General features: G+C 35.9%; 1 long non-coding RNA gene across 1 annotated transcript in view; it reads right to left on the reverse strand.

The window, feature by feature from the left end:
• Nucleotides 1-2,776: 2,776 nt before the first annotated feature.
• LOC127842834 (uncharacterized) overlaps nt 2,777-14,580 on the reverse strand; it is a 42,913-nt gene continuing 31,109 nt past the window's right edge. Inside the window, exons 3-4 of the long non-coding RNA XR_008031903.1 lie at nt 7,132-8,320; nt 2,777-6,270 (exon numbers count right to left, since the gene is read on the reverse strand). This is a non-coding gene — a long non-coding RNA (uncharacterized LOC127842834). The remainder of the gene's footprint in view (nt 6,271-7,131; nt 8,321-14,580) is intronic.

Raw genomic sequence — 14,580 nt, forward strand, 5'->3', positions numbered from 1 at the left:
GTAGGTTACGTGCTGGTACTTTTTCTTTTAAAAGTTCTGTAAGGTATTTTGGCGCGTGCCCAACAGAACAATTATACATGGAGGTCAGTTATTTGAATGTTATCCTAGCCTTTACTGGTAGCCAGTGTAGTTCATACAAAGCATCTTTTGGACTGTTATATTGTCGGCCGAGAACCAATTTTGCACACATATTTTGGATACGTTGCATTTTGTTTATTTCGCATTGAGCTGTTCCATACAAGATGAGCTTACAATAATCCAGATGGGATATTACCAAAGACAAAACGAGTATTTCTGTTGCTTCTTTTGTTAAGTATTTCCTTATGTTTTTGATTTTAAGGTAGTTGTACATGGCTGTACGGCACTTAATTTTTATGTGTTCTTTAAAATTTAGTGTTTCGTCTAAATATGCACCCAAATATCGTATGCATTTTTCTGCTTTAACAGTGTCACCAGCAATATCTATTTCTTTAGATTGACATTTATTTAATTGGGGTCTACTACCGAACATGATGAATTCCGTTTTTGATGGGTTCTTTTTCAGTTTATTCTCGTTCATCAAGTTGTTAATAACAAGGTCGCAACGTTCAAGTTCTTGAATGGCAGTTCTTTCAACAGAAAAAAAGATGTAAGATTGAATCGCTTGTTTGCGGTGTGGTGGTCTACAAAACCGTAGACTGTCATGGAGGGAGTAACGACATCAAACAGTGTTCCAGCGTACGTCAGGTAGAGCCAAGGACCAAGACAACTACCATGGGGGACACTACACTCCAAATAACGTGCCGCCGATAAAGCTGAATTAACACTTATACGACAGCTTCTTGGACGAAGATAAAAGTCTATTCAGTTAAGTGCCGTGCCACATGCACCGTATTGTTTTTGCAACACGTCTAGTAGAATGTCATAATCGACGGCATCGAAGGCAGCTCTCAAATCAATGGCGATAAGTGCCGTAACCTCTTGTTCCCCCATACCTTCGAGTATATAATTGACTAGTCTAAGAAATGCAGATTCACAAGAATGGAGTTGTCTGTAGGCTGACTGATTTTCATTTACAGGTATGTTGACTCTAAACAGAGCAGCCTTTTCAATCACTTTCGAAAGAAATGATAAGTTGCTAACTGGTCTATAGTTTGCATCTAGTCCAATTTTCTTAGGAAGTGGTCTTGCTATTGCCTGTTTAAATTTAGAAGGAAAAACTCCTTGACTCAGAGAGAGATTTACCAATTTTGTCACGAACGGTAGTAACTCGTTTAAAAATGATTTAAGTAGTCTTGTTGGCAATTCATCTAGTTTGCATGATTTTGCTTGAAGATGATTGATGATCTTTTTCACTTCATCTTGGGTTAGCTCCTCGAACATACCGAAACATGGTACCTCCTTGTGATCGGGTGTGATGTATTTGAAACTTATAAGGGCATCTCTAATTTTGTTAATTTTATCCAGGAAGTGATCGGCAAAATGTTTAGCTATCGCGGTGTCGCTTTCACCTTCCGGCATAGGGTTATCCGTATTTTTTCCTGTTAATTCTGATACAAACTTGTAGATTTTTTTCGAATCTCCGTGAAAATAAATTACTTTTTTACTAAGCGATCGTTGCTTCTCTGCATTCAACTCAAAAGTGTATTTATTTATTGCATTTTTGAAAAGTTCATATTGGTCTGGTTGTTTGTATTTTCTCCACAGAAAAGTTCCAGTTTGCGTGTTTTGCGTTTTAGTTCAATAATGTTTTCGTTAAACCATGGTTTTGTGCATGACAAATTTTCTGTTTCTCAATGTATGGAGCGTGTTTATTAAAAATTCTACAGATTTCATCTTCAAAGTGCTCTACAAAAGTATCTACTTTGTCTGCTGTAATTGACATTTCATTGAGGTCGTTAGTATTGTATTGTTTGACTCTTTATATTTTCTTTGTGTACTTTGGTAACGACTTTAACTACACAATGGAAAAAGCAAGGGCCCGGTTCACACGAATTGATTTCAATACCATTTGTAACCTCAGAGATTACAAGGTAGTGTGTATTTCCCTCTGTGTGTGTGCTACAATTAACATGTTGTTCCAAGCCCATTGCAACAAGAGAATTCTTAAATTCAGTCACAACACTGTTAGTTTTGTTGACATGCAAGTTGAAATCTCCAAGAATCATAAGATTTGAACAGTTGGGAACATTTCCTCCATGAATTCAAAAAATTATGTCAAAAATGTTCAGTCCCTAATGATTGTGGTCTGTAAATGCCATTTACACTAATTGTAATGTTTTTGAGAATCAGTTGCCATATACCATGTTCAAATGTCCTGGTATTACTACTTGACACTGTTCGTACAGTAACCCCAGTCCGACAAGTAAATGCCACTCCGCTGCCTATTCTATTTGAACGAGTTACAGTACTCATTGTGTAACCATTTATTTAAGTCTGGGGTATCTAGTTGGTGTTGCTTTTCATCTGAAAACCAGGTTTCTGTGATAACGGAAAAGTCAATTTTTTTCTTCTCTCATATATTGACCAATCAAAACATCTTTGTTTCTGACAACAGAATGACAGTTCAAATTAAGGCACGATATTTTTTCATTTAGACCATTTACTGTATAATTGCATTTCTTGGGGAATGAGAGGTTGTTTAAGTTTGCTTCTGAAATGTTTTGTGTGCTGTGTCTTTTTTAAGATGTTACTGTGATCGGGCTGGCTAGCATATGGGGATCTGGGGTGCGGATCAATAACGCAACAATTGGGTTCGAATTTCATCATATTATTCCTCAAACATCAAGTCTCGAGTTCTATAAATAGACACAAGTGAATAATAAGTTGAGTGAAAAACAATATAATAAACAAATACTGTATTGCATTATAATGGATTAATTGCAAAATAAAATCAATATATATTAATGTAACTCTTGGACATCATTACCTGCGCGAATATAAATATAAACGCATTGAACATTGGACTTTCAATAAGCAATATTTGATCGGCGACTTTTCTATTATTTATGTTTTGGCGGAAGCCGTTTTAAAACTGGCTAACAAACACTAAACTGCTTAACAATCTATACACAATTTAATAAATGAAGTAACCCTATGACATATTACCCCCCCAGCTAAAAAATAGCGTCCCGACATTTGAACTAGGGAGCTTAAAAAAATATTGAATACACTTGCAAATCCAAAATTACATATTGTTAAGTTTAAACCTAAATATAATGAAACAATTGCAAACAATCATGTTCACTTTCACATAACATACATATATATTTTAAAACAAAAATAAATGCAAAATATACTTATAGATGTATACATGAAAAGATGAACACCAAAATAATTTGTCATACAAATCAATATCGTATAATCTATCAAACTGTTGAACGATCCTAACAATATTAGAGCACAATTTGACAATACATTTAGAATGACGTTGCCTCATCACATGACTTTCATTTCACTCAATTTCATAATTCAACACTCATCAATGAATTACTTTTGCTATCAGATGATTTCCAATTCATATTACTTCAAATGCAGTTATTTCATATTAAGATATCATCGAAATCACTCCTTCATTTCGCAGGAACAGATCAACCCGAAAAGAGGCATGTCTTGATTTCTTGAACGATTTTTCGCATATTAATCTCACAATTCATTTCGGTTCCAGTTCAAAGGCAATTCTCGGAACACATTCAATAATCCTTTGAACACAATATACATTTTAATTCTAACAATATTCAAACTTCCATCTATGTATATTCCTATCAGTTAATAAATTCATTTCACTTCAAAGATATATACACATTTAACATCAACACAAAAAGTCAATACACAATTTAATTTAACAGTTCATACATTATTTCATACAGTTTCTTCAAAACATGCCATATGTACTATTACAGTTCATACAACCATCTAGAAACCATCACTTCACGTCAAAGATATATACACATTTAACATCAACACAAAAAGTCAATACACAATTTAATTTAACAGTACATACATCATTTCATCATACAACCATATAGAAACCATCTCTTCACTTATCTGAACTTTTGTGGCAGTCGTATTTGACGTATTGGTCTCGATGGAGGGATACTCATGTCAATCCCAGCGTTGTCCGTGTCAAAAGCTATATTCCTTCTAGCTGGAATGATGTATTTTGGCGCCGGTGTTTCCTTAGCTTCATCGTTGTTGCTACGAAGTGTTGACTTCAGTGGTAGGAGTAGATTGCAATGCACAGTTCGGATCTTTCTTGATCTGCAATTCTGTTTCTTTATCTTGTACACTGGAATACTGTCATCGGGCTTGGATAGTACGATGTATGGACCCGACTCCCATTTGTCGGCAATCTTGCGTTTACCTCTGATTGTCGCATTCTTTGCCAAGACAATGTCACCAGGCTTAAGAACAGAAGACTTAGCTTTTTGATCGTACCGTTACTTATTCGCTTTGCCGGTTTCTTCGGACGATTCCTTGGCTTTCTGGTAGGCGTACGCAAACCTGTCACGGAGCTTTCTGTCGTACTCATTTCTTGACATTGCCTTGGTGTCAGCATGTTCAGGCCTAAAACTGCTTCGAGTGCGAGCTAAGGTTGGCGACCAAACTTCAAGAAATAAGGTGAAAACGAGGTACTGTCGTGTATGGTGACATTGTATGCGTGGGTCATTGGTGCCACGTAAGATTTCCAATCAGACTTCTTTGTTTCTTGTAATGTTCCCAGCATTTTCAACAGAGTTTGGTTGAATCTTTCACAGAGACCATTGCCCATTGCGTGGTAAGGAGTTGTTCTAGACTGTGCTATAGTTCCTTGATCAGGTCGCTCTCAAAGTTCGCACCTTGGTCACAGTGAATACGGCTAGGAAATCCGTAATGAACAAAGAATTGTTCGAAGAGAACTTTTGCTGTAGTCCCTGCTGTCTGGTTCTTCGTCGGAAACGCCTGGGCATATCTGGTAAAATGATCTGTCACCACCAATATATGTTCATAACCCCCTTTCGAACGTTCAAGGCCTAAGTAATCGATGCAGACGATCTCCACGGGTTCTGATGAGTATATTGGCACAAGTGACTCAGTGTCACCACGACCTTTCTTAAGTTTACATCTCGGGAAGTTATCGACCATCTCCTTGATGTAGGCATCCATTCTGGGCCAATAAAAACGTTGTTTGAATAAGGAAGTGGTCCGGTCTCGTCCCTGATGTTTAAGATCGTCGTGTAGTGCCTTGAACACCTCACTGCGAACTGACTCTGGTAACAGAAGTTGTCTGTATTTTGTAGTCCTTGTATGTAGCAGAGCGATACAAAACCCCATCGAAAACTACAAATGAATCCCAGTCACGAAGGTATTTGACCTCTGGTGTAGGGGAAGCATCAACCCGCATAGCTGACGATCGAGTTCCGTGTGTGCTGGGTAGTTTGCTTCTGAAGGTTTTAGGCTTTCGTACGCTATTACTTTCTTTACCCCGTCTTGTTTCTGACGTAACACTGCACCAAGACCAATTTATGAAGCGTCGGTTTCTACTTCATAGGGTTGTGCATAGTCCGCATAAGCCAAAAGCGGATGATTAACAAGATTCTTTTTCAGTTGGTCAAATGCTTCTTGTTGAATGCTGGTCCAAACAGAATGAGCTTTCTTCGACTTCTTTTTGGATGTTGTGTCAGTTTTCATCGGATGTCCTATTAGGAGGTTGTTCAAAGGTCGTGCTATTAAGGAGAAGCCTTTAATGAAACGACGAAAGTAAAGGTAAACATAAATAACATGGTAGAGACCATACCACGTCTGAATGTAAAACCCCATGAACAAATGGTATTGAAGGACCTGCACGTTCACGCGGCACCACGTTTGGACTTTCAATAACATCAGTAAAACCATGAAACACATTTACATACAAGTCACTGCTCAAGAAAAGACACACAGGGCTTTTTACACGAATCGATAAACCATTGAACTGCGTCTCTCTAGTAGAAGTCTGCAATGTCCGTGGTAACATATATCGGTGTATATTTTGAACACAGCTATCTCGTTTGGCAGGCTTGAATAATTGACACCATCTTCTGTACAAACAAAGCCACTAACTATAACCATTACATCAATGTCACTCTCCAAGACACTAGTAAGACCCTCAGCTTTGCTACCTGTAGTAACACATCTTAAAATACCAAACGCCCCTGCAGTCATACGCCTATCACTCTCCTTGTAACCGTCTGTCCGTGCCTTTCTGATGCAAGGTCCGTACCCCAGCCAGTTCATCACATTGCATGTCTCTAGCGATACCTGTTCACACTAAACCTGAAAGCGATAAGAAAATTCAAATTGTTGGACATAAACTTAAGTACACAATGTCAATAAAATTACTAAATTAAATAGCACTTTAATTAATTCGTTTAATCTTATGGCGTCTTTTTATTTTACTAGACCCATACTAGTAACAATCGTTTTGTTCAATTTTGAAAAGGGAATTAACTTCAACAAACACATAGCATCTATATTCTGCTATTTTAAGTGTAGCGATTTCGTTAGTTTTCGGATTGATTTATAATCATAAATTATCACAATTTAGCATTAACGGAAAAAATAAGTGCAAAATAAAGGAACTTGTTCACATTTCATTATGTTACTTTTAACACGTATAGATATTACTTTGACTATGTTTAAATGTCAATAATACACATGAAGGAAAACATATCAGTTCGCGGGATTCGAACAATTAACATTATACAACAAAATATAATTCTGTACTATAAAATAATTCAAAAATATATGAAATTGAAGTTACAAAAAAAACGTTTAAATGATTAATCATTAATATATGTTTCATAATATAGACTGAAACGTTATATAGAATACTTACTTTACCGATTGTGATTGAGGAGTGTACATATAAGAACTGATTTTTTTCACATGTGTTATGTTATCAAACATATAAATATATCATTTGTGTGTCTTTTGTCATCAGCTAATATGTGTTGTCATTCCTTTTATCAATTTGTAAATATTCTTTTCAAAAAATCTCTTGAAAAAAGAGATACCATTTTGAAATAAAGTAGGCTAAACAAATAGCGAAAGAAGAAGGGTCTTAGTTATGAATTTTTAACAGTATAATACGGTTGAAAAAGCTACCACCTTTAAATATCAAATGTTGGCACTTACTTGAGAGTAAGGACTGTATAGGTTGGGTTGTTGAGCCGTGGGGAACATTCCTGATAAGATTCATCACGCCGTTAGCCGCCTTCCGTTTTCTGGACAACGTTATATAAACCTTACTAGTGTGTTATGTACACATTAATTGTTGAGTATTTTAAGTAAATTATTTAAAAGTGTTTTTTTTTATACCTGAATATAACGCTTTATTAGTTTCCTCAAAATTATATCTCACAACTTGCACATTTCAATGCTCTAAATGAATAGTTAAGCTCATAGGTACACGATGCGGAATTGTCAAATATCAATCAAAGACTGCTTCAATGAACAGTTAACACCAGATTGTTAAACCACAATACTGACGAAGATATGAATTGAAATTTTTTTTTATCACAAAGTGCTTAAATTGTGAAGCGAAACGAATGCGAAAATATGCAATATTTTAGTGTTGTGTTCCATCAATTTTGCGACCACACGAGAAACGCTAATATAAAATGGATATAGTGTGACACAATAAAGCAGTTCGTCTGGTCGAAAGGCTAAGACGACCTTTTGATAAAATACACCGGCTCGTTTCTTTCATTTTTTCCTTTGCTTTCTTTGCTTCTAATAAACTCACGTATTTCTTCCGATCATTACATATAAGTATGTTAATTGTATGCATTTAGTTGATATTCCAACTACTCAAAATATACCATATAATTTCCTTGAGAAGGTTGTGTAAAAAGCAAACAAAGCTGTCTACCTCGATCAAAGTTTTATTCGCTTGTCAACGTTTAAAAAAATCAGAAAAGAAATATGGCTCTGTTTGAATACTTAAAATTCACTAAAGTTTAAAAAAAAAACATACATGACTGCCAAATTTTCGAAAATGTACATGCAGGATTGATCTTCGTTGATATTGTTAGTAGTAGTATTTAAACCATATGTTATTATTATAGAAAAAAAAACATTGACCACATCATAAATTACAATTATAAGTGAACCCTCCATTAACTCTATTCACGATAGCTTATATAGAATGAAAACGACTGATTTTAAACCAGTTTATGTACGCGGGTAATTCTTTGAGAATAGCATTTCGTCGAAAATAACCCATTCAATTTTAGGATTTAGTTCGCGTCTACTTGCGGGAACAATCGTTGTCATTCTATTTGTGATTGTTCAATGAAGGTCAACCCTGGATTAAACAGCTTTTCTGAAAGAAATAATGAAGTTGTATATACTCGCTTTAACATAAACATCTAAATGACAACTTTGACCAATGAGTATCACCAATCTGACATAGTTTTAAGTCAAATGAACATCTTCAACGTTCATTAAATATGTTCATAATTGTTTAGATTATACATTGCATAATAAAACACAATAAATACACATACCTGGTCGTTTTCCCTTTTATGGAGGTTTAACAATAAAGTATGAATTTTGCTCGCACATATCAATGCAATATTAAAGTTAAGAGGTGAAACATTCTTGGCGTCGTATAATCATCTACTGTTAAAATGATTTCACCAATCGTTTTCACTGAAGTTGCAGTAATCCGTTTACTGTGTTTATGTTCCTGTTTGCCTGTTGCCTAGCGTTTTAGCCCCCACAAAATTGTAGGTCTTATAAAGCTTGTGTTCCCCAAAATGTATCCCTTGTAAATGCCCGAGTACTTTGTAGTTTATGATAGCAGTGTTTGCTTTAGAATACGTAAACACACTTGAATATGTGCGTAATCTCTACAAAACAAATACATCGAACAGTTACATGAAACAGGGACTTACGCAACAAATTGATTAAAATTGTAGACAGTTGTATTAATAAAACAGGACGATACGATAGATATTTGACTATAGCACATTTATAATCACGCGTTTGTATATCTGTTTACTTACATATAATACAGCACAATAAAACAACCGCACGTGTTATATTCATAATTTTTATTGTACGTAATAACTTAACATGACGTCGTCCGGAGAATTATGTAGTCGATCTTATCTCAAGCCGTTTACAATATAATGCGAAAAAGCATACAACGTTTTTCAGGGTATTTTCATGTTATTTAAAACTGCTTGAACACGCCAGCCAACTAATATACTTAGTTATGTTAAGAATATTAAAGGGACCGTTAACCAGATTGACGAAAATAAGAAAAGTTCTAAAATACCGTATTTTTTTACAATTATTAGTTTAAATTGATTCAATTATCACGACTGGTATATGACATTACTTGAAAAAAGTTCATATGTTCAGTTTATTCGGTTATAAAATTTCGCGATGTGAAATCGAAAGTACATCGCGAAAATAGGTGATATAACGATATACACACTATAAATAACGCAAGTAGATTGATCATTTTAAATATAAAATATAAACAATTCACAACGCATGCACTATTTTCATTCCTGGGTTTACCACGTGACGATAATGATCAATCTACTTGCGTTATTTCTAGTTAACTGGTAGTTACCTGGTACACAAACCCAGTACAATTTTGTTACCGAATACACTGAAATTATGAAATCTTAACAAGTTTTTTAAGTAATGAAATATACCAGTCGTGATATTTTAATCAATATAAACTAATAGTTGTAAAAAATACGGTATTTAAGAACTTTTTTTATTTTCGTCAATCTCGTTGACGGTCCCTTAAATACAGTCTAAAATGACTAAGGGTCATCTGTCACCTGTTTTAAACGGTAACCTGAACAAAAAGTCCCTCTTAATCCGCCCGATACAGTCATTATTATATTTCTATTAATTGGGTGACCTGCCGTATGCGACAAGCGGCCAGTTTATTTCACAATGAAATCCATGTTTATCCTTGTTTAAGGATACATAGACAGTAATAACGAGTTTCGGAAAGTATATATTCACAAACAATTTTAGTTGTTTGTTTTGCTCTGACGTCAAAGCATCTATTTTATGTCTATCGTGCGGGTGAAGAATGATTGCGGTAACCGCTTTTGATTTTATAAATGCGTTCTACTGTAATGACACACAGACAAAATTGTATCTTTTATTGTGACAATTACGGCAAAATGAAAATAATGTAGAATATTTTGCACATTTCAGATCATTATTCCTAAATAAATGATCGCTTATTAGTACTGAACATTGTAAGGTACGTTATTTTACAGACAGGAACGACCACGTGGCGGATGATCCACATCCTTCCTTACAATATATAGAATTCTTCCAAACTGCACTTGTAACGTGTTTACCGTTTCTTCGGGATATATACAATGGCAACAAACACCAGTGGTATTTTTCAACATACGGATTTTCCTGGGGCTTTCCTTAGCCGTTTTATTAGATACCCACCTTCCTCAATTTAAACTGGAATCAATGAATATTTACACTATTAATGGTTTAAAATTATTGTATCATTGGAATGATGAACGTTTAATCACTCTACAAGCCGGTTGCATTGCCATGTGTGACTTGGGTCGACTTGGGTTGACTTGGGTCGACTTGGGGTGACTTGGGTCGACTTGAGTTGACTTGGGTCGACTTGAATTGACTTGGGTTGACTTGAGTCGACTTGGGTCGACATGCGTTGACCTGGGTCGACTTGGGTTGACTTGAGTCGACTTGGCTTGACTTGGGTCGATTGGGTTGACTTGAGTCAACTTGGGTCGTCTTGGATTGACTTGGGTCGTCTTGGGTTGACTTGAGTCGTCTTGGCTTGACTTGGGTCGACTTGGGTGAATTGAGTCAACTTGGGTCGACTTGGGTCGACTTGGGTCGACTTGTGGTGTCTTGGGTCGACTTGGGATGTCTTGGGTTGGCTTCGGTTGGCTTGGGTTGACTTGGGTCAACTTTGGATGTCTTCGGTTGACTTTGGTCAACTTGGGGTGTCTTTGATTGACTTGGATCAACTTGGGATGACTTGGGTTGACTTGGGTCAACTTGGGTTGACTTGGGTCGTCTTGGGTTGACTTGAGTCGTCTTGGGTTGACTTGGGTCACCTTGGGTTGACTTGAGTCGACTTGGGTCGTCTTGGGTTGACTTGAGTCGTCTTTGGTTGACTTGAGTCGTGTTGGGTTAAATTGGGTCGACTTTGGTGACTTGAGTCAACTTGGGTCGACTTGGGTCGACTTGGGTGTCCTCGGTTGACTTGGGTCGACTTGGGGTGTCTTGGGTTGACTTGGGTCGACTTTGGGTGTCTTGGGTTGACTTGGATTGACTTTGGTCAAGATGGGGTGTATTGGATTGACTTGGGTCAACTTGGGGTGTCTTGGGTTGACTTTGGTCAACTTGGGATGATTGGGTCAACTTGGGTTGACTTGGGTCACCTAGGGTGTCTTGAGATGACTTGGGTCACCTCGGGTGTCTTGCGTGTATTGGGTAACCTCGGGTGTTTAACACCTTTATCAACGGGTCTGCAGTGCCCCCCCCCCTCCCCTCTCCGTTACGCAAGGAAGACAATCAATGTCCCCCTCTGCGTAATGAAAGGAAGACAATCGGTCAGTGAAGTACAAGCGACAATAAGAAGCTTGGCAGACTCAGGCTGACCTACGAGACCTGACACGTGCTCTTACAGGAATAGAAACCTGTCATCCGGACGTATATATGAGTATATGAGTATACGGACCACATCCACGTGGAGCGCACTGTGAGCCCTGTGAGGAAGACCGTGAGCATTGTCAGCCCGGGCTCCGAGAGACCCTCAGATAAACCCACTGATATCGAAATGAGGTACAGTTTTAGTACCATTACAATAAACTGAGGTTCATAAAAATGTCATACAGTTGCATGCAATTATAAAAATTTCAATTATACAAAATATTGCCACTTTCAATTGCAGCGATCCTGTCATTTTGTTCTTTGTTCAAAGTATAAAATGAAGTTATATGAAGCATACATGACATATATGGAGCTGTTCTAGTTTTAATGAATGGTTTTAGATATGAGCTGATTTCAGATATGAGCTGTTCTAGTCCCCTTGACTGACTTGTTATAACTATAAGCTGTTCTTATTGACTGGTTTCAGATATGAGCTGCTATTATTAACTGGTTTCAGAAATATTATTCTTATTTACTGCTTACAGATTTGAACTGCTCTTATTGACTAGTATCAGATATGACTAGTATCAGATATGAGCTGTTCATATTGACTGGTTTCAGATATAAGCTGATCTAGTCCTAATTGACTGGTTTAAAATATGAGCTGTTCTTATTAACTGGTTTCAATTATGAGCTGTTCTGAGTGGCTGGTTTCAGGTATGCGCTGTTCTTATTGACTGGTTCAGATTATAGCTGCTCTTTTTTACTTGTTTCAGATATGAGCTGTTCTTATTGACTGGTACCAGATATGCACTGTTCTTATTTACTGGTTTCAGATACGAGCTGTTCTTATTGACTTTATTCAAATATTAGCTGTTCTTATGAACTGGTATCGGATGAGCTGTTCTTATTAACTGTTTTTTAAAGTTATGACCTGTTCTTATTTACTGGTTTCAGATATAAGCTGCTCTAGTGCTTATTGACTGGTTTGAGTTATGAGCTGTTCTTATTGACTGGTTTCAGAAATGAGCTGTTCTTTTTGACTGTTTGTAGATATGACATGTTCTTATTTACTTGTTTTAGATATGAGCTGTTCATATTGCCTGTTTTCAGATATTACCTTTTTTATTGACTGGTTTCAGATTTGAGCTGTTCTTATTGGCTGGTTTTAGATATGAGCTTTTCTTGTCCACTGATGAGGAGGATGAGGAGGGCATGTGTGATGATGACACCACCTGTTCAGAGGTCAGCGCTCTGCTGTAACACCAACCAGACGTCATGATGATAATGCAACCTTGACAGTATTTAAAGGCCTTGTGTTGTTATAACAATGGAAAATACATTCCAGACGAACATAACTGATAGCATTGTAGAAATGTCATAACCAATTAGTACATGCATGTCACATATTGGATATGTGCTGCCTCGGGAACGGTTTCATATATTTTTATTGTAAATATTTCAACTGCTTTACTCAGTTTAATCTTATATTTGGTTAGCTCTGTAGCTTTTACCTTCGTGCACTCATTTTGTGAATACATTATAAAAACTTATACTGAAGAGGAAGATATTCATAAGAGGTATTTAAGATAATAACAAACATCAATGTTTTCACAGATGTTTTAATTGTTGAATAGTCCGTGCACTGAAATTATAGTTCATGTGTTTATTTACACAATATAAAGGGTATGTTAAGCAAGTTGATTGGAAGTTGAGATATTTGCTAAAAATACAAATACATGTTCTTATGATTTTTCAACCATGTTTTGGGCGACTTTTAAGTGTTTATTTTATTTTGAATGACGTAAGCTAATATTGCAAATAACCTACTAGTTTAGACTGGTGAATATCTAAATACCATATATACCTTAGTTCATTTGTTGAGCTCTTATAAACATTTTATGGAAAAGAGTGTATAAATATTGTAATATTATGGTTAGGCTATATTTGATATCAATTTGTTTGCACTTAACAATTAGAGTGCATGAGGTTACGTATGAACATATCATTTGCATTGTTCCTGATTGTTTCGCATGCATGGGTCAGTGTTCCAAGCCTCTTGCAGATTCTCTGAACAGTAATACACATTAACAAGTGCAAGAGACTTCCAAGTTGTAAGCATGAGTTAACATGAAAAAGACATCAACTGTGTACAATTTTAATTCAAATAGTATTGGTAAAATTCTGGTTATACATATTACTGTATTTTGAATCCATATGTGTTGTGCATGAATGGTATTGAAGTATGCAATCAAGTACAACAATTTTTACATGAACATGAATGATTTGATTATAAGTAAATATTAAAAAAGTAAATTGAGATACACACTATTCCTACCTATGTCACGACCATAACTATTATTTCATTGAAGGATAACAACTTTGGAGTTTCTTGCCTTTAATTAACAAGTTTTGTTTTATTTTGCATTTTATACTTTTAAGCAACATGTAAAAATCCCCTCAGTATCTAGGGTCATACAATCCAACATGTGAATTATGTTATTGCTGATTAATATTTAATACATTTTCATATTTAACTGTTTTTCTTCTGTAATGATCAATGTATTATAAATTTCGGTTTATTTGGAATATTTGGTACTGTTGAGTGTGGTTAAAAACAGGGTATTTCATGCAGAACATGAATTGTGTCTCGTGTGAATGTATGCTGGCCTTTTTGGGGATGTTGCACGTGGGTATCAGTTGCTATTTGTTTTGAATCATTTCATGTATAAGCTTTGCAGTGTTGTTTTGTATAATGGAAAGATATCATAGAAAAAAATGTAAATACATACAGACTAAACTATTTATAACTCATATATTAGTGTCTCATTACTAAAAAATGTTTAAAATTATAATCTAAATGCTGAACTAGTCATGCATTTCATTTGAATTTAGCGAATATACATAAAACAAAAATGATGCTGCAGTCATCCAGGCAAGCTACACCAAATGTCTCCA

This window comes from Dreissena polymorpha, chromosome 8 (genome assembly GCF_020536995.1).
Source record: "Dreissena polymorpha isolate Duluth1 chromosome 8, UMN_Dpol_1.0, whole genome shotgun sequence".
Lineage (NCBI taxonomy): Eukaryota > Metazoa > Mollusca > Bivalvia > Myida > Dreissenidae > Dreissena > Dreissena polymorpha.